Consider the following 21,808-nt stretch of genomic DNA (forward strand, 5'->3'; position numbering starts at 1 on the left):
TCTAACCTCGTGAGAACTCAACTGGAGTGCAGCACTCAGGTCTGGGGTTCTCAGCACAAGAAAGAAATGGAGTTGTCAGAGTGAGTCTAGAGAAGGGCCATGAAGATGATGAGAGGGTTGGAGCTGAAAGATTTGGAACCATTCAGCCTGGAGAAGAGAAGGCTTCAGCGAGACCTTATAGCAGCTTTCAAGAACATAAAGGGGACCTACAAGAAAGCAGAAGCAGAACTTTTTACAAAGGCATGTAATGATAGGACAAGGGGGAGCGACTTTAACCTGAATGAGGGAGGGTAGATTTCAATTAAATAGGAAAAAATTCTTTATTCAGAGAGTAGTGAAGCACTGGAACAGGTTGCTACATCCCTGGAAATATTTGAGGCCAGGTTGAGGCCAGGTTTGGATTGGGCTTTGAGCAACCTGGTCTATTGTAAGCTGTCTCTGCCTATGGCAGAGTGGTTGAACTAGACGATCTTTAAGGTCCCTTCCAACCCAATTATAAGATTGATGCCATGATTCTATGATTCTAGAATTATTCATTGCATTAAATGCAGGTGTCCTTAAATTTGTATTAACCCATTTAAATATCATCAAACTAAGAGGAATGAAGCAATATATAATTAATAGATTTGTTTAAATTGTAACAGTAAGTTTTATTTCCCTACTGTGAGATAACGCGATGTGGACTTTTTTGGATGTTGCACAGAAATTTTGCATCCTATGCAATTTTCATGGAAAGATTTTGCTCTATATACAGTTCACTTTATATGTTCAGAGGTATTAAGGAATTATCAGAAATTGATTTTTATATATCTCAAGTTATTTCTCTGCTATTCATACCCTGCTGCTGTACTACTCAATTGCATAATTACGAATGAGCTTTTTGTTGTTTAATATATAGAAAACCAGAAGTGAAAAATTAATAGGAAGTAATTAACTCCCCTGTATTAAAAACAAACAAACAAACAAAAAAACAAAAAACCCCTACAGCTGGAACACCAAGATTCTAATTCCAAAATAATCAATCTCTCATCTGCTGAAAATTTACTCAAACCATCTTACTAACTACTCTAGTTTTTTCCCAAAATGAAAATGAATGTAGCAACTGGTCTTATATCTCCATGCCTAATGTAGACTTTATGGCATTCAGCCTGAGAATATTTTGACATGGTTATTATGTTTTCCACTAATGAAAACAAGAATGCCTTCCCTTCAGACATATCTCCCCACAGATATCTCTATAAGCTTGGACAACAGCTTCCTATCACAAAGTACTAGCCCCTTGAAAACTTAGATGCCTAAAGTTAGGCTCCTAAATCCATAATAGGGAACCTACTTCTTTACGGCTGCATCTGAACTCAAACTACAATCAATGCAATCTCACCTTCCTACAAATATTTTTATTTTATCCATGTGCTTGTATATGGGATTAGAATTTATTTTTTCTTAGGAGACATGATTCAGTCGCTTTGGATTATTATTTTGTTTGATCCTTCTTAATCATAAGAACATGATTTCTGCAATATGGAACAGTTTGGTCAACATACTTTAAACTTCCTCTGGTAGATTCAGATTACAGTTTCAAATTATTCTTTGAAAGCTTAAACATCTGCAAGAAATGCTTACAAATTTCAAGAGAAAATGGAAAATACATATTTTGATTTTTTTCCTTTCTTTGGTTATAAAAGACAAGCTTATTGTGGAATTGAACCATTCTAAAATCAGAATGCTGTAGAAAGTAGTCATCTGCTTCCTTAAAGGGATATGGTGTTATGTGCTCAAATATTGTACTTGCATGTTCTTAGTTTCTGCATCTCTTGTGCAAACATTTCACACAGGAAAAAAATCTGATAACACTGTTTCATGTCTTTTAAATGGCCAAGTTGGCATTTTATGATGAAAGAAAGATGCAGAAGAAGTGTCTCTGATTTGTAATTATCATTCTTAATTTGGGGTCTCCTTTCTTCATCTGGCTTACAGCACTGAGACCTCTATCAGTGTTTTGTAATCCGAGAACAATTGTTGCTTCAAAAGGACCCTGGAAATCCTGTAGGGATATTATAATTACTTATTTCAAATCTTCAATTAGATTCTTCATAACGTGATGTTGTCTTGTTTATTATTTAAAACAAAAGAGACCAAGCCAAATGCTTTGAGTTTACTTGTCATTAAGGCATTCTTGAATATTTTGTTGTTAAGGCAATGCATGTAAAGAGTTATTATATCAGCTGTTCTTTAGCATAGTCGTAGTCAAAACTCCACAGAACTTCAAGTAGATCTTGAAAGTTGTGCCAATGTAGAAATAAAAAAACCTCAAATATTTAAGAATACAAGCCACAAGCAAGTGATCTATTTCTTCCTCCAGATTCATTGATCAAATTCTATTCGATACAAAAATGTGAAGCTGAATTAATTCAGTGATGAATCTGGCATTCTGCTAATAAATATATTATGAAAAATTGGCAACACAGAGGTTAATACAACAGGACTTAGCACTGCAGAGTCTTTGCTCCTAAGGTATTTATATGTAATTGAGCTCCTAATTTTAGGAAAAAAGCCAAACTATATGTCACTCTGCTGTTATAACAGGACATGATTTAACCTACCTTTTTGTAAATCCTTTATGCTTGGTACTTAAACATTTCCTTTGGGAGAATATTTCTGAGAGGATGTTACCACCAGTCCCTGGAGAACTGAAGCGCCCTTTAATTTTATTTAAGTGTGTTTTGAGTGTAACTTCTTGCTTAAGCAGTGCTTTGACTGTTGTGGTGTAATTTCATTCACCTCTTTCCTAAGGGCCAAGATGAGAGGCTTCTTTCTTTATTTTTTAACCTCAACTTCCTCCCCCTTGTGCTCATTGTCCATTTATACCACCCACATCCATCTCTTTGAACTAATTCTCCCCTTCTTTCCTTCCTCTTCCTTCTGCCTTTATTTTTCTATTTAGACCATATGCCATTCAGACCCTCACTGAAAGTCTCTTACTTAGTTTTTGTAATTCCCTGGGTACAAAATGGACTGTTGTTCCCTGTTTTCCTTGATGCATTTAATGGAAAAAATGTTATTTTTTTTCCTGAGGAGTCAGGTAATACAAATGCAACCTTAGCCTACATATCAGGACTCACTTTTCAGCAGTAGGAAGACTGCAGAGCAGACAGAAGCCACCAGGTAGAGCACACAAGAATGCTGGTATGCACATTATTGTGCAGTGGTGGCTCACATCAGCCAAAGATTTCAGATCTTCTTAACAAACAAATGTGCTACTTACAAGATAAACAAGAAAAAATCAGACTAATCATAAATTTGAGAAAAGCCAAGATAATTTTTCAATCAACTTGGAGAAGAATACACTGTCCCTTCCACTAAACACATTGAGATTAAGTTGTTTGTTGCAGTGGGTTCACCTACATGGCAGTTGTGTTGAATGACTGTGTCAATGCTCATGGAGAGCTAGTTTCCTGCATTCATAGAAATAGGGGCATTTTCTTCTGGGTTTATTAAGTGGGTATGGAATCAATGTCAGATCAGACTGGAAATACAGACTAGAATTGTAAAAGGCTGCTGTGCTAAACAGAGGCAGGCTTTTGACATAGTATAGAAAGCACATCTGCCAGCTGGAGAAGTTCCACCAGAGGCACCTATGTGTCATACTCTGAGTCAGATGTTATACTAAACTGACCAGTGATAAATTCCTGCAGTATATCCACATGGAAAGCCCAGGTGTAATGGAGTGGACATATGGCTTGGATCAATGATGTACATATGTTCAAGCGCCTCCTATGAAGGGAACTGGAGTGTGGAAAGAGGAAGTAATGGTGATCCAAGAAAGTGCTTCTAGGACACCCTAAAGGCAGGATTGATTGAGTGCAACCTTCTGGCAAAAATCTTTTGAGTTCTTTGCCAGAAAGATACAGCAACGGATCATCAAGGTGAGGGAAGGCATAGGCCTCTTTGAACAAAAGCAGATGCTGTTGGGCAGGATAAGCATGTCGGGGGGCAGGGGGAAGCAGATTTTGTCAGCAACAGCAGCAGCAATAGATCATTCCATGCAGATAGTGAGTGGCATGGTGACAAGCATGATAAAAAGTAGTTATCCTTCACAGGCCTCTGCAAGCTTTAGTTGCACCTACTGAGTTTGACTCACCCATCAACCGAACAGGACTGCCTTCCTTCTCTTGGAGGGACAAACTCCAAGTTTCACACACATAAAAAATATCTGGGGTGAGATATTTTGGTGTGTTTTTTTCCCTTTCACTTTGATATTGAAGCCATAAAACAAAATGAACTAAGAAAAGCAAAATTTTATTCTAATAAATTATTCATGAAAATCCAAACATTTTGTCTTCATAACTCATATTCTTTTTCTTTAATTTTGCTAACTTTGTCAAGGCCTCTGATCTCTCTCTGTTATTCTGATTGTCTTCTAATTGTTAAATCTGACATCTGCAGCCTGGGTATATCAAGTAGTTGCTGATTTTAATGACATTTGTAACTTTGCTCCTGAAAACTTTATTCCAGGCGGAAATCTTCCCAGAAACCATGCGACAAATGAGAAGGGAAGTTGACCTATCTCAGAGAGACCCTTGCAGCTCAGGACATAAGTAGTCTGGAGAGGTTACATAACTCGGTGTGTGCTCTCATCTTTTGAGGGCGTGACTAGAATCCAGCTCTGCAAAACAGCACACGTCCCTTCAGTGCTTCCCGGCACACCTGGGAAACTGCACTTAAGTCCTTCGGCTTTTAGCTAAGGCTCTAGAGGCACAGTTTGTCCCACTGTTTAGTATAGAAGGAGCTCAGGATGATTATCTCAGACTTTAATGTCTGCCAGTCAGATATCAAATGTAGAACAAAAATCTGTGGGGATCTGAACTTTCTGAAATGGAGCTTCCTAGACTTCCACAGTCCTGCTGTGCACACCAAGAACAGTCTCCTCCTTGGCAAGACACAATGCTTAGTCAGAGGTCATAAATTTAGCAAAGAGTTACTGGAAGTTTCACAGGTACCACTTACCTTCTCAATATGCATTTTGTAAAATAAGGAGTGGTATCTCCCTCCATCTGTTTTGGAAGGGGTGGCTCAGTTGGAAATGACAACTTGTGCTCTGCTTTGCAGCTACTTATTTGCTGTTGACTGTCACAAGACATGACAGAGTGCTCAGTAGAGCACATACCTGCACAAGAGAGAAGATTCTTTTCTCTTTTACATGTTCCAGGACAGGTGTTCGTTTTTTTTATCTGCTCAGTGGCTGCAGTTAGAGTCTGGCTAAGGAAACTAACTATCCCACTCACATCGTGCAGAAGTCGTGCACCTGACTAAAAGCTGTAAAACCTCCTTCAATACCTTCAGGGATTCATCAACAAAGCTAGGTGGGGGTTTGTTTTGGTTTTTTTTTTTTTTTTTTTTTTTTTGTTTTGTGTTTTTGTTTTTTCTTTTCAATCATTACTGTCTATGTTACTTCAGAATTTCTCTTCAGAGAAGCAGAGAGACCCAAAAACAAAATACATAGTCAAAATTTCTGCATTTTTATTTGTCCTGTTGTGAAAGTAAGGCAGTGCTCTGTTCTGAGAACATCCAGGCTTTAGCAAGCTGCAGGTGAGAGTTTTCTGTCTCGTCTATGCAGTCAGCAAGTCTCCTAGCTTTGTATCCTTAAACCATCTGATCCTTGTAAGCTCTTATATCTCTTCAAGGCATGAAAGCCCATTGAGATGAAACTACTGATTAAATGAACAGTAGCAGTAGGGAAAACTACAGCATTACAATGAGATTTGAAGAAAAAAGAGAAACCTTGAGCAAATACTAATGCACTTTCCTGTGATGCTCACCTTTGCTGCAAGTAGACAAGTATAAACTCAGTAACTACAACAGAGAAGCAAAAGTCTGTGCAGTAGTTTCAGACTACTATTATTCCACTACCTACTTTTCCTCTTTGCTAGTCTTGTTTACAAATTTCCACAAAAGCACTGGGTTTACAATTTCTGTCTCCACCATATAACAGCGAAAAACAAAATAATTGTGAATATTATTTGAAAAAAATATAAAACATTTTTCAAAGTCTATACAGTCAAGAGCAAAGCAACCCCAATAATTATATATAGAAGCTAAAGAGCAGATGAGACCACAAAACTTACAAAGTGCATCAGGAGGAAATCAGTATATTACCTACAAAGATCTTTACCTACAGCTCTAGCTGGTCATGCTCACCGAGTAAAGTATCCTTTTCCAAAGGCAACTTTTAAACTTTATTCCTAATTTAGAAGTACATGCTGAAGACGTCTTGAGGTGAAGTATTTAAACAAGAGAGCCCATTAGGAGCACAACACCTGAGTGGAGTTTAGGCTAAATTTAAGTCCAAAATTAGTGCCCAAAATTTTTCCTTGGATAGTGCCTGGCCCTGAAGGAAATGTGAACTTTACAATGTTTGGATTTACTCTACTTCAAGCTAGGATGAGGAGCCGGGCACCTTGCTTACTAACCTGGTAGGAATCCCAAATTAGTCCTGACTCCCCTGAGAGATTCTGCATAAGTGCTTAGCATTTATTGCCCCTTGAATGAGTCCCTGCTGGCTGAGCTGCCTGACTCAGATCACAACCCACAGAGTATGCCCAGGAAGCACTAATAAAATCAAGCTGCCGGCAGCATTATGAGAAACTATGCTTCGATTTTAAAACCCCAGGGCAAGGCAAAATGAATGCACTTTTTCTCATTAATTAGCCTATGCAGTAGGAATAGAGTCTACAGCTCAGTACATCTCATTCCCCTGGTTCAAGGGCTTGAGGACACTGAACTGGGACAGGAGCTGCACAGAGAGAAGGAAATTTGTAAAAATTTGCTGGCTGCCTCTGCAGCTGTTAGTCTGTAAACAGATGATTTTTATTGGAAAGACTGTGTCCTGCTTATTCTTCCAAAGAAAATCAGCAACAGCCTTATACTGGAGAGAGGACACAAATATGCAGTGCACAAGTGGCCACAAATGCCTGGGCTAGGCTGCTTGCCCCCCAGGGACAGGCAGGATTTCACACAGCCCCTGCTCAATGCTTCCTGGGCTGGTGGATAGGTTTTGATCCTGTCCTGACATACCTAATCTTCTCCATGGGCTGTACAGAATGCTAAATTCTGTTTCCAGGGAGTGTTCTCTTGAATTATGATCAAATTGGTTAACTTTGTCATTTTTGCAGCACCCTGCAGCCAGACCTAGCTGTATAAATAAGTACAGCTTAGCAGAAGTCCGTATAACTTCACTGATCTATGTCTGTTTAGATTTTGGCCTTAGAATATTGATTTATTATTTGGTATCCTAGCACTTATTTTCATGGGCAACAGTCCTGATTGTTCGTACAACCAAAAGGATATTTTAAAAGTCACTTTTCAGTTTTAATCAGTACCTTTTACATTCAGTGCATAAAAAATGCTAGTAGCTTTAAAACCACCATAATACAGTAATCTTGATCTTTGATGAAGAGTTCTTAATGGTCCAGAATTTTGTGTATGAACCAGAACAGGAAACAGTTTTCCAGGAACAGAGCAAATAACTAATCCATCATTTTTATATATACAAATAGTACGTTAATTCTATCTCCCTCTTCAATCTGACTACTTTAATTTAAAGTTATTTTTAAAAAATAAAAGAGAAAACAGTTGACAAAGCAAAACATTTGTCTAAGTTGATTACTAAAATCTGTGGAAATTTTTCTGTGTACAACATGAATTTAAACATGTCAGAATTTAAGCCCATAAGTCGTAGAATTCCTGTTGGATTCAGATTCTAGTTTAGGAATAAAATTATGAAAGTATAATTATGTGGCAGAATTATGCTGAGCACAACTGAGAGTTACCGAGGATTGAATTGCTTGTCTTTCTCCACCTTGTCCTCAGCCAAGTGGCAGGAAACAGCTGGCCAGAATTTTTTAGTGTCTTTAATGAAGTGAATACTTAGTTGTTAGGATTTGGTGATTAAATTAACTACGACGAATATTCCTGTGTGGATTTACTGAAATATGATTGTCCTGAAAAGAAGACAACTCTCTATGTGAGATTTAGCTAGGGACCAAACTTATACAAAAGTTTAAATTACGGAAAAAATTCCTAGGCAGTTCTATTTCTTAGTGATATTTAGCAGTATTACAGGACTCCTTAAAGATGCTGAACCAAGGCACAAATTAACTGATATATTTTGATGTCTCACTTCAACCAAGTACATACAAATGCCTAAAATAAATAAATAAGCTAATTTTTCTGCTGTCAGAACCCTCCTAATGTTCTATTGTAATATAAAGCCCAGAGGGTTATTCCAGAGTGGTGGCAAATAAAGTCCTTCAGAACAAAATTGTGAAGTTGCATAATATAGAATTCTCAATATGCAGGAAACTCATCCTGATGTCGGTAGTTTAGGTATAAAAATGGGCATCAAAAAGTGACCAAAAATATTATGTTGGACATTTTGCATCTGTTTATGTTTTACTAGAGGAAATGTAAGATATTCCAGATTTACTTTCATCATTTGGTACTTGCAGTTGATCTATATTCCAGATTTGCTTGACAAGAAATATTCACTTTGTGTGAATTCACCCTCCCTCTTAGCTACAGTTATAATCATTTCATAATGTAAGCCATGAACTAAGTACTTTTTGTCAAAGGATCAAACCAGACTTGCCATTCTTTTGCAGGAAAGAAAAAAAAATAAGGAGGAAAAATAAAGAAACAAGCAAACAAACGAACAACAACTGAAAAAAACCCCAGGGTAAACGGAGTTCAACTAAAACACCAAAATGCTGCCAAGTTACTTTGATATCCATTCACATGGTTCTGACAGGAATTTCATTCTATAAAGCAATATACTGAATAGTCACATTTCTGTTCAGATTATTGTTTAAAGGCACTAGTGAAGCTATTTAACAAGCAATCTCAACAAATATTAGCATGCATAAACATTTTTGTCTGTCATTGATGAGCAAAAAGGGTTAATTTGATTGACTATTTTATCCTCCTGAACAGTTGAAATGCTCACAGCATTAGCCACTGCTCCTTCTAGAGCCAAGAAAGGGTCTGAAAAGTCACAACTCAAATTCTTTTAATCAGGACTTTTTAAATATGAAAAAATACCTCCACTTACAATTTCATCCACATCTCAATTAAATAAAAGAGAGATTTTCTGACAATTCCAGTGAACTTTTAATAAGGTCTGTGAACTGGCACAGCCCACTTGACTTTAATCAGTTGACAGAAGTCCAAAGGGTCACATTTAGCTACTGCATGTTATGCCTTGGAATTGCTAGAGGTTTGCTGCTTAACCTGAAATGGTGAAGAACTCAATTGTATCAGTAACAAAGCAGACTGTAATCAAGTAATTAAAAATAATAATGCCAACAAATTCCGGGGGAAAACCACAAAACAGTGTATCTTATTTGTCTATTTTTTTCCTTTTGCATTTCTAATATTGTGATGATATTTAAGAAACTTTCTAACAGGATTTGAATTTTTGTACGTATTGCTCAGCTCCTGTTATTTTTCATTTTTGCCTACAAGTGGATGTCATAGCAGCATAACCTAAACGTCCACAATACTTGCTCTGATCTTTGAAAACATGATGTTTAAAGTAATAATAATGTCTATAAAGAGGGACCTCTAAAATCTAGAGGTATTTAAGCAAAATATTATAGTGGAGGCTTATGAGACATTATCTATTATTTATTAATTTTCCTCTTTTTATTTTTTCTTTCTTGTTTTAATAAGACTGAGAAAGGTAAAATAAACAGCTTCCTGAGGCAGAAGATTGTTAAACGAATGCACTTGGGGGGGGGTGAAAGTGAAAGCGAGAACAACACTGCTGCAAATGATGTGGTCCCAACCATCCCCTCCCTCTGTATGGAGCAGGTTTTGGATGCTTGCCTTCCCAGAGCTTCCCAGTTCCCCTTATCAGCCACAAGCTCCTTAGACTTGAAAAGTAAAACTGGATTTCCCCCTGGACCATAATCAGACCAAATGAGCATCCTCGGGCATCTTGATGAAATCCTCCAAATTTCTGCTGTGAATTTCTGCACATTTTAGATCTCTGTGTCCTTTTGCATTTGTTATTAATGCTACCAAACACAATACTGCCCTCTTAGAGTCCAACCTTCTTTCAGGAATGGGGGTATTGCTCAGCCTAAGACTGCTGTTTTCCTAAGACTCCAGCAAAAAGAAAGACATCACCAACCAGGAGTAGCCAGCTTCACCCCTGGATGCTACATCCCTTAGTCCCTGTCTGAGACAGTCACAGAGGGCATAAGCACCAGAGGTCATTGTCCCATGGGGCACAGTCAGGCATTCAACAGGTCAGATAAACTATCCCTGAATTTGTCTTGCATTGTATCTCAAGGTTTCCTGTATGCAGACAACCCTTTTTCAAAACATATGAAACCTTATTGTACAGTGTGAAAAAAGTCCAACAAAGGGCTATAGGCAAGACAGGAGAATACTACAGTAAGAAATTTTTAACTGTATATTCACAGACCCTGCCAGGCTCAGGCCTGTTCAAACACATTTCAACTACCTTCCTAAAATTGGCATAATTTTTAGACAGTGGTGCTCTCCCAATCTGATACATAAATTATTGAGATTGATGGCATTTATATGGTGTAAAAGACTTTTTTTAGTCCTGTTGGTTGACAATTGAAAAAATACCTTGACATATTTTTTTTGTATTATAAATAACAATCAAAAGTTAGCAAACATTCTGAAACACAGCATCTGAGGTCAAAATGTGCTTGTAATTTGCATAAGAATCAACCCCTATTATGCTAGAGAATAAGTGTCCGTGCACGTGTGTGTCAGCATTTGTGTAAAAAAACAGGAGAAACCGTATATATGTTTATGAAAAACAGAGATCTGAATTATTGCCAGTGTGACTACTGATCAACATAGCTGTGAACTGCAAGTCCCATAAAATTTTACTTCATATGATTCCCTATTTTCACATTCCCTTCTTGGATCTCATCTAGCGTTAGATGTTTGTTTGTTCATATACATTACATTTGTTAGCTCATATACATTGTGTTGGGCCTTATTTCTCTGGAGCAGCTGAAAGGAAGCAAGAGAAAAATAAATTCTCCTCTAACACATACACTCTCTTCTCCTAAAAAAAAAAAAAAAAAAAAAAAAACAAAAAACTTGGGCTTGTTTTCCTTTCCAGGAGTAATTTTTTAGTGGATAGAATCACTGACTGACTGACGAACTGACTCAAGAAAAGCATTAGATACACTATGAATGCTTTGGCAGTACTAACACATTTGTCAGTTTAGCCCTGACTTGTCCATATCCCTTTCCCATTTAGGAAGACGACAAATTAACCAAGGAGCAAATTCTACAAATATTAATGTAAATCAGTAACTTTAAACTTACAAATGGCTCAGTGCCTGCAATGACACTAGCTATGTGCATACATTCTTGGACAGATATGGAACTCTATGTGTAAATTTAGCATGGAGCCTTGCTGCAATCAGTTAGTTACAGCATATTGCAGCACTAACAGTTGGAAGAAACAGAAAGTCTCCAAATAACTACAGCCAGTATTTGCAGTCCTAGAAACTCTCACATCTGAATAACATCAACGTCACAAATTCTCATGCTGGATTTGGCAGTCCTCACTCAAATAAGGTAAATTACTTCATCAACACAACAGTTTATAGGATTATGTAATTCCCTGCTGCACTTTTTTTCCATCTTCAGCCCACAAGAAAGATATATGAAGAAAGAGAACACATACCTCTGTGTGTGTATATATCTATACATATAAAGCACATATATGTGTACATTCACACATGCACAGAGACAAAAATACATTTAAACATAGTATGGATGAGTGACAAAAAGCCACTTGTGTAATTTTGTTCTAGCACTTGCTGCTTGATCCAAGAATCAAGTTAAACAAAACATTGGGGCTACAAGGTCAAACATTAAAAATTTAGGAAATCTGCTAGGGAAGGTTAGTTTTTGAAACAGTGCCTCATTCTGAGAGGTCTGTCTATTCAGCAGGCAATCAAGTGGGATGATGCAAGGCCTAGGGAAGAAAAAAGATAATAACTTCTTTGTTTCTCAGTCTGAAAAAAGCGTTAATCATATTAAACATTTCAAATTTTCACATTGTGGGCTACAGCACTGGAATCTGAATTCCAGCAGAAGTTTTTCACCTGAAACAATTTTTTTTCCTATTTTTTTATTGTTTCTACTGCTTGACTTTGTCTATGACCTCTTCTAGAGCCAGTTGCTTCCTCCTTCAGATCCCAAGTCCTGCAGACATCTGGCCCTGTCACAGCTCTGCTCCCCACCCAGACTTTGATTCAAGGCTGATTAATCTGTCCTTCTTCAGACTGGCCTGAACTGATATGGATAGCAATGAAGGAAGAATGAGAGCAGAAAAAGAGACAATATTCTTGCCCTCACTTCCAGAGTTACTGAGGCACATAAGAGAAACAATTATAAGGAATGACATGCTTAGCTCTGCTCTGAGATTGCCAGCCTTGAACATACATACTACAGATAGAATCTACAAATAATTAAACTCTAAGCTATTATATCATGTATACCCAATGATAACTCTGCCAAATAGGTGTGTATTTTCACAGGGGAAGAAAAAAAATGCACCTTCTTTTGGCCTCAAGATACCTCCTTTTAAAATTTAGATAATTTACTGTAAAGCAGTTTATTCCGTAAGGTCACGCAGATTTTTAACATTAGCAAGCCAAACAATTTCTCCCTATCATTCCTGGAAATAGTTAAACTGCTTTTTTGAAGCTTTCTTGTTATATAAAAGCAAGACATGCATTGCGAGGCTGACATCAGTCATAAAAAATCCTTGTCTCAAGGATTACAACAATAAAAACCACACCAGAATCTTATATAAGAAAATGTTATCCATCTTTAAATAGGAATCTTACTTTTAGCTCCATCTGTAGCATATATATACATAAAAGTGTTCATTGAACGTTATGTATTTTTATCAATCTGCTAGCATTATTATTTTGCATGCAAAATTTTTTATGTTTACCTGCATTTGCATGTAATCACGTCAAATCCATGATCTCTTTCTCTTGCTAAATTCACATAAAACTCATCAGACCAAAATATCTGAACAAATTCACCGGTCTCTTCTGAGTAACATTTTCAACCAAGGTATGCATTATACACATGTAAAAATGTAAATGCATTTAAGAGTTCGGAGGTTGAAATTAGTTAACATCTTACTGTGCTCCAAGTTTGCTCTTCAAGGTTATATATTGAATGGACTTGTTGAAATCCTGCTGCACATAGTTACTTACCACTGCAAAGCCTGACTTATTAATAGTTTAAGAATAAAGAAAAAAACCCCACCTTATTTAGAACTTTTTCTCAAATTATTATGAAGTCTATCCCATTCTCTTTATTCATTGCAATAAAGTCTGATTAGTTGGATAAGGAATATCTTAATTTTTTGTTTCCTTACACGGGATGCGTGTGGGAGAACCTTACAGAGTGTAACAAAAGTTGCAAGCATAAATCTTAAATGAATTGATGGAAAGCCTAATCTTATTATGGTTTATCTATTATACCTCTAAACTTGTTTACATTCTTAGATAAAGGCAACTGTATTCCCTTAAAGTCAACTTGTAGATCCTTCTGTATTGATTCATGCATTATTTGCATATTTGAAGAGATTAATATGTTTAACATGTAACCATGTAGAGCTACAGTAATGTGATGTCATATTTTCAGTGAAAAAAATCTTCTACAAATATATAGTTTAGCTTGGGCATTGCCAATGTTATACAGAGTCGATAGTTCTGTCTCAGCAAATAGACAAATCCTGGCTGAACATTATAAAACTCAAATTTTGGTTAAATTGTGGTTTTCTCCTGCACTCTCCTGCGTATTAACCAACCACATTTCTCTTGAGGGTGTTCTCAATATTAGAGAACACTCAGAGGTAAAGTAAAGAAAGGCCACAAAAATTGCCCTTCTTTACACCCCACATCAAATAATTGCTGTGATGACAAAGGCTGTCTAACAAGGAACAAGAAGTCTATCTCTGCCACTGGTAGAGGCTGTTCCAGAAATACCTGATGGCTTCGACAGATGAGGTGAAAAGAAAGCAGTCAGGATAAAATCCCAACAGCCAGCACAGTCCCAGACCCTCACATCTGACACTTCCTAGTGCATCAGTAGTTCAGTTCAGTTCAGGTGATGATGTGTATACACAAAATACCAGATTCTTACTGAGGATGATAGGTCATAAGAGTTAGTTACAGCACAACTTATTCTTATCTCTTTTTAAAAACGTGGAAATAGCACACGTAAGGAAATATCAGATCTGACATACTTCACACCATTTGATTCCCAGCATATTGCCCTTTAATAGTGCTTGTGCCTTGCACATTTGCAAGGAGTGATTTCTTTCTTTCTTTCTCTCTCTCTCTTTCTTTCTCCCCCCACCCATCTCCTTCTCTCTTACATATGGGTCTTACATATGACCCCCACACATCAAATGCAATTGCCTGACCTGATCTGTGATGTACTAACCAGCTGTGTCTGGAATCACAGACTGAGAAAGAAACTATAAGAGATGAGATGGAAGAGTACATCACAACAGATTTCTTCCAGAAAGCCCAGAACAGATTCAAATCAGGATAATAGCCTTCCTTGCCATGTTCCTAGCATGCCTTGGAGGCATGATCATCACAGTCTTGAGCTCCAGAGGTAGCTGAAGTTTGGCCACTGCATGACCCAGTTCAGGGAACCAATCCTACATAGTGCAGTACCAAATGATAGACAACAACAACAAAAAACCTCATTTAACTTATTTTTTCTTTCAATTCAAGAAGTTGGTAGTGTGGATACCACATAAACAATGGCTGTGGGATCTTACTTTTATCCTCTTATCCATATGCTTTACAATAAATTAATTATATCTATGACCACACAGGTTTTATTTCACTAGACTTCATTCTGTACAAAGGTGGATACCCATAGTAGCAATTTTCCACCAGAAAGATGGTATTTTCTGTTTAATTTTTAGGCTCGTATTCAGTCATGCATTTTAGATTTTGAATTTTAGAATTGGTGTTCTCTTCTATTATCCTTAAATTCAAAAATAGCTAACTTGTAATTAAATAATATTAGAAACTGTTTTCCTATATTGATTGATGAGTGATTTCACATATTTTAAAAGAGGCTGCCTCACACATCTGATTTTTTACAGACTATTCAATATATATTTTTATTATAATATTCTAATAACACTGAGATAATGGAAGAAGACTGAAGCTGTATTACCCACTGAGTCACACAAGCACCTAATGCATTCATATTATATTCCTAGGCATTATGGAAGGGATTAGAATAAAAGAAGGAAAAAGGGAAAATAAGTGAGACACAAAATGTAGATTTATCTGTTGTCCAAACCTTTCATTAGCTTGAAAGCAAGTTTACTATGGATTTACACTGTGACTTATTACCTTCAGAATCACAAGCCTAATCCTAATCCACTAATAAAAATAACATTATATGCATGCTACATTAAAATAACTTAAGGATGAATTGTTCAACTTTACCAGGTTTTTTAGGACTGGATACAATAATAGAAATTGGACTCAGCTGCATGGATTTTTCAAGGATATTATGGACCATATTTCCACGGACATTTTTATTGTTTCTGGTCCTCTAAAACATCCCAAAAAATGTGCTTTTAACTGAGTAGTTTCTTCTGTTTATTAGTTCCTGTAAACATTTTTTTTCCTATTATGTAAATTGTGGGACTATAATTTCATTCTTGTTATTACAGATAACAAAAATTTCCTTTTAATGCTACTTTTTGAGTATATATCTCCCACTGAAGTTAGCTGAAGGAGAATTATGTGTGTTTGTAATTCAGAAAGGGCTTTTCAGAATGGTGGTTTGGAGGATTCCACTATATGTTCTTTGTAACTCTTATAAAAAACAATTGAAACAATTTGTTTGATATGGCAAACTTTCCATATTCAGATAGGAAAGATAAATTATGTGTTCTTACGTGTTCACCAATAATATTCTGCAATGCAAATTATTTACTATTAAAACAATTCAAATAAGTTAGATTTTTATTCCTCTATAAGCACATTTTGCAGCTCTAACAAGATTTTTTTAAAAAATGTTTGGGCTAATGAAGAGGGAAGATCTAGTTTACAGACATTAATACCAACTAAACATAGAGAAATAGAAGCACAATTATGCAGTTGCTTTGCTGACAATAATATTTTAAAGTCAAGTGAGATTTCAATGTTTTAAAAGAAATCTTATGCTCATTTTGTTGGGGAGTTTTTTTCACTTCTAAACTGCAGATTATGGAACTGAGTAACAAGGTAAGTAATCCACATTTAATTATTTTATAAATTAATACCTCTCTTCCAAATTTAGAGTGTAAAATTTAGTGTGAAAGAAGTTTAAAGAATCAGAAGATAAATGAACCAAATCCCCCCCCCCCCCCCCCAAAAAAAAAAAAAAAGCGGCTCATCACCTGTAGAATTAAACAGATCTGAGCATGGCCATGGCACTGGAGGTTTTGGGTTTGGAGTGGGTTGTTTTTTCCTAGGAGAAACATGTGCTGAGAATAAGATTCTTCTCATGCAGCAGAAGAGCAAGCAGGAAGAGAAAGACTAAATCCCTCAGCTTTCCCCTCGCAATCCCTCTTACAACCCCATCAATGGGACTGGGCCTCACCTGCATTTCAGCAGCTGCCCAGGAGCAGCCCTCTCCCTGAACACGAAGCCACTTCGCCTGTGTGTAGATATTCCATACAAAAAGCAAAAAGCGGCAAAATGTGGCTTAAATCTGCTCCCGTCACAGGCACACACAACTCCAAGCTCAGGGAAGATAATGTCCATATGCTGGAGCCCGCCTCTCCAGGGAAATCTCTGTGCCCCCCTCCCTCAGAGAAGTAAAGAAGGAGGAAGGGGTGGGAGGGGGCTTGCTCGCTCCCCCTCTCCTAATGGGGCTGTGCAGAAAAAGGCACAGATCCATAAAGAGAGAGGCAGAGCAGAGACATGGCTACATGGCCAGGAGCTAAATCACATTTTCTATCCCTACTTCAGAGGTTTTGTGTTGGGTCTGTGCTGTGCTCTCACCAGCAGGAGCAGCCCCATCCCATGCTGGAAAAGGCAAGGGTGACCACTTCCAGCAAGGGACTAGGGTTTGAGGCTGCTTGGAGGGGACATACCAGCTGAGCCCTTCAAGGATAAGGGGTCACCGTGCTGGGTCAGCATTCCAAACTTGGTTAGGCATAATCACCTCTGGTAAGGCTGAAGATTTTCTAGACATAAGGGGAAGACAGCACCTGATTTCTTGGGTGAGTTTAGGGTCAAAAAATAATACAATCCTGAAGCCAAGGGTTCTCAAAGATAAGAATCCAAGTAAGACCTTTCTATCCCATTTATACTTTGTCTTGTTCTTGAACACAGCCTTAAGGCCCTTTACAAGCAGCAAAGGGAGGTCCTGATGCTTGGAAGCCTGTCGTTTATGATGATAGTTTTTTAGGCTTTGTTTTCCCAAAGAATAACAAAAAAACAAGGTACTAGACTGAAACCCACATGGTTTAGGATGTGAATCCAGAACACATGGAAAAAAAAACGCAGTCAGGGACCAGGGCCTAATGTTCATCCCGGATCTATAGTAAACACTCACGATCCAGAGGCTTGATAACAGCTTTGCATATCTCTTGATACCCACATTAAAGTTCTGTTTCTTTAAGACACATTGCAAATGCACTGATTACCAGGTACATCCCTACAGGCAGGAGGAAATGTCATACCTGAAGTAGGAAAAAAGCTCATATTAAGAGATATGAAAATCCCTTCCACTTCCTTGAAACGTGTGAGAGAAATGCTGCAAGTCTTTGTTCCCCCTTCTCTTGCAAAACCAGGCCTGACCAATTTCCGCCAGCACAGCACAAGCGCGCGGATTGTCAGGAGGAGGGCAAAGCATTCCTGGCCAAAATCAGTGGGTAGCACTGTGCCAGATCAATGCCCTGATGCATGCGGCCAGCAGCAGTAGGAACCACCTCCGTGTGAGTCACCTACAAGACTGCAGGTGCTGGAGGCCTATGGAAAGTTGAATCGTAGCCACTAACAGCAATGTAATCGTGTTGCTTGCTCAGATCTCCTGCTGATAAACGCACCCAGTTACTCCTAACTGTCTCCCATACAAAATAACACTTTCCAGAGCATCTTCTTCTCCAACAGATTTTAAGCACACTGCAGCTGCACAAGAAAATCAATTCATCAATTATAAATCAATTGAGGGAGAGAAATCTACAGCTTGCCCGATTGCCCTTGCTGTCCCTGCTACTCACTGATCCAGCCTGCCAGGTATTATTATTATTATTATTATTATTATTATTATTTATTATTATTGCTATTACTGTTATTTCAGAGGCAGGATGAATTGAACAGATCATTCCCTCCTTCTTTGATAATAACTGCAGGAGTAATTCCTTAGCAGAGTGATCTTCCCTCTGGCAGGAAAGGGAGAGAGAAGAAGACTGAAAGGGAGAAAGAGAGAAAGACTGGTTTGGTTCCACAAAAGGCCATGGAAGCAGAGTGGGCCAGATGCAAGCACAGTCCATGCCTACAGCACTCTCGCTCTGACTGCAGGAGACTTCTTTAAACAGGTAACTATTCCCTGAGAAGGAGCTCCGCTCCTCCTATCCTGTTTACGTTGTCAGTTCCCAGCCCTGTCATTCCAGGAAAAGATTTGCATTATGAGAGGCTGCTTTTAACAAGTAAAGCATTTACAAAAGTTTACTTCAGAGGGAAGGATTTGGGGGCCTTGTTGCTCAACGACAAAAAAAATGTAACTGTCTGGATAAGGGGAAGCAAAGGCAGGCTGGAAACGTTAAAAAGGCTGGAAAGGGCTTCAGGAAGTTTTATCCACTCTGATAAACATAGCTGCATTAACAATCATTGGGAGTGGGGAATGCTGTATTAAAGTAAAAAAAAAAATATATATATAGTTATAATGGGGGGGGGGTGGGGGGGTGGTATTTACCCTTCCCTGCTGAAGCAGTCTTGCAGATATTTTTTTAAATTAAATGAATCACTCCAAATATGACAGTATGCTAGTATTTCTGTAGCTAAACGAGTAGCAGGACAACTGGATATTTTACTCTCTTTTTTTTGGTGTTGAGTGTTCCGAGGTGACTAAATTTGCCTTGTTGAACCTTGTAAAATCCTGACTTAATCATGTAAACTTCTGTGTAAGCAAAATAGACGAAACTTCAAAGGGTCAAAAACCCTTTAGGGATTTGTGAGGAGACGCCAGCAATAGATCCTAATCTGCCTCCAGAATCCTGGCTGTATTTGTCCAAGAAGCTGGTACCAGCAAACTCTCGAAGGTAGAGATAGTGGGTTGATTCAGCCTTTATCCCCTTAGAGAGTATTGGCTTTGTGAGGCTCTAGGCAGCGCTTCAACGCCAGGGGATCTTGCCCAAACCCTCTAAAAATGAAGTACAGGAGTAATTTGAGATAATGACTTTGTAACAGGCTTGGGCAGACCTTGGACAGAAGAAGTGAGAGATGTTATCACCCCGGCATTCCTCTTAAAATGCAGTTTTTCCCCCTGCTTATTCCCAGTTAGTCAAAGCTACATTAACATTCCATCCAGGGCTGCTAAACAGAATCTTAATTAGTCCTGATACTCTTGTGCAAGGGGTTTATTCATTGCACTCTTAACTAATGGTTGCTGTCAGAGTATTTTTTTCTTCTTTGGGTTCTTTGGGGATATCGTGTTCTTCTGCAAAGCATGACAGAAATGTAATGTGCATGCAAAAAAAAAAAAGAAGGAAAAAAAGAAGCTTGACGCTCTGAAATCTTGCGACTGAGGCTGACTCCAGTCTTGTCTAATGGTGAGACATTGTTAGGACTAATGAGAATAACTTCACCAACAGAAATATCCCTCCATTTTGTTTCTCTTAAATTTCAGTGGTACACACTCTCTCGCTCTTTTTTCCCCCATGACAAAGTAGCATATACTTATTAGTGTTGTGAAGCACTTGAAGCAGCTCCCACTCAATTTCCAGCCCTCTGTATTTTGCATTAGCCACCCATGGCTCAGTATTTAGCAAGAGAGTCTGTAAGCGCAGAATTAACAAGTCACCAAGCGGCCCGTTGCTCCGGCAGGACCCTTCTCTCTGTATTAAATCGTGTTTATGACCCCGCTTTGCAGTCATTCCTCCCTCTTCCCCTCTTCTCAAGCCCCACGCAGGAGCACACGCTTTTCTGTTTTACACACACACGCGTGTGTGTCCCCGCAGCGCTCCGCTCGGACTGGCTCCGGTGTCAGCGAGGGGAAGCTCGGGCACCCGTAAGAGCTCTGCGCACACGTATCATGTGAGGTGAGCATCCCTCAAGGTTATTTGTGCCTCGGGGCTTTATCGTGACAGTGAACAGCCACGGCATGCACCACTAAACCAGGGAGAGCCGAAGCCATCCGCGCTGGGCTCCTTCGTTGATCGACCGCGGCAGAAGCTGCTTTTTGCCTGTAAATCTACGTTCAGCTACAGCGATCTCGGAAACAGATTTATAAGTCTATAAATTACCGTTTCTTTCTCGGGGCTTGGAGGAAAGAAATAAAGAGGAAAGGGAGAGAAACAGACACAGAGAGAGAAAGGTGTTTCTTTCAAATAGGAGGTTCGTGTTATTTAGCTGCTGTTCACCCTTATTAAAGCCTCCTTCCCATAAGCTTGCGTAACATTGATTACTCACAAAGAGTTCACAATAACTATCATGTAGCTAAACTAATTGAGACAATCATGCTAAGTTATAGTCAGCCTAAAAGGTACCATTGATGTGGTAATGCCTATAGAAAGTCAGACATGCGACTCACTACCATTTAATTGCTCCTTTAAACCTGTTATTACAATGTTAACTGGCTTAAGTATATATCGCTCCCTTTTATTGCCTTGATGTGACAAATTAAAACATACACTCTGGAAGCGGCATTCATTTGCGGACGCAGTTGCAGGAAAAAGGGAGCCGGGCGATGTCAACCCTGTCAGGACGAATTAATTTTAAAACTTGCATTTTGCACTGCAATTCCCAGTGCAGTTTTGTTGCACTGGGAAACATTTTTATATATAAACGTTATATATAACTGTTACATATAATATCATATACTCTTATTCCATCTCGCTCAGATCTGCCGTAAAACGAGCCCATCGCGCTAAAACAACAACAACAACAACAAATCAAACAAACAAAAAAAATAAAATAAAACAAAACAGTTTTGGCTCCGAGACCTCGCCTGACGCTAAATTAAAGAGAGTTTAGGAAAGCGGGGAGGGAGGCAACAATGGAGCTTCTACCTCGGCTCAGCGCCACACTCCTCTGGAGGAGGACTGGGAAGAGGAGTTTTCCGTAGTTACCTCCCCGGGGCTGCCGAGTCCCAGGCCCGGGGAGGAGGGGGTTACCCACGCCCGAAGACACGGGAGCAAGGAGGCAGCTACGCTTCCTGCGGGCTGCTCTTTTGCCGCTTTTCCTCACAATGAAGCTCTGCCGAGCTCCCTCAAGGAGGTTTAAAAAAAAAAAAAAAAAAAAAATTTCTTTCTTCCCCATCCCGAGGGCTGAGCCGGGTTGGGGAATCATTTGCACGCACCAGGCTGCGCTTCTGCTGCTCCGAGGAGCTGAGCCAGCCCCGTGTTGGGCTGCTCCTCTCCCCCTAGGTCCCCCGTGCATCCTCCGAGGGCTGGGTGGGAGCTTCACGGGCTCCAGGTGAAACCCTTTCCCTAGAGCAATGGTGAAGACATGAATTCCCCCAAACAAGAAATATGCAGTTT

Source organism: Cinclus cinclus, chromosome 1 (genome assembly GCF_963662255.1).
Source record: "Cinclus cinclus chromosome 1, bCinCin1.1, whole genome shotgun sequence".
NCBI classification, from domain to species: domain Eukaryota; kingdom Metazoa; phylum Chordata; class Aves; order Passeriformes; family Cinclidae; genus Cinclus; species Cinclus cinclus.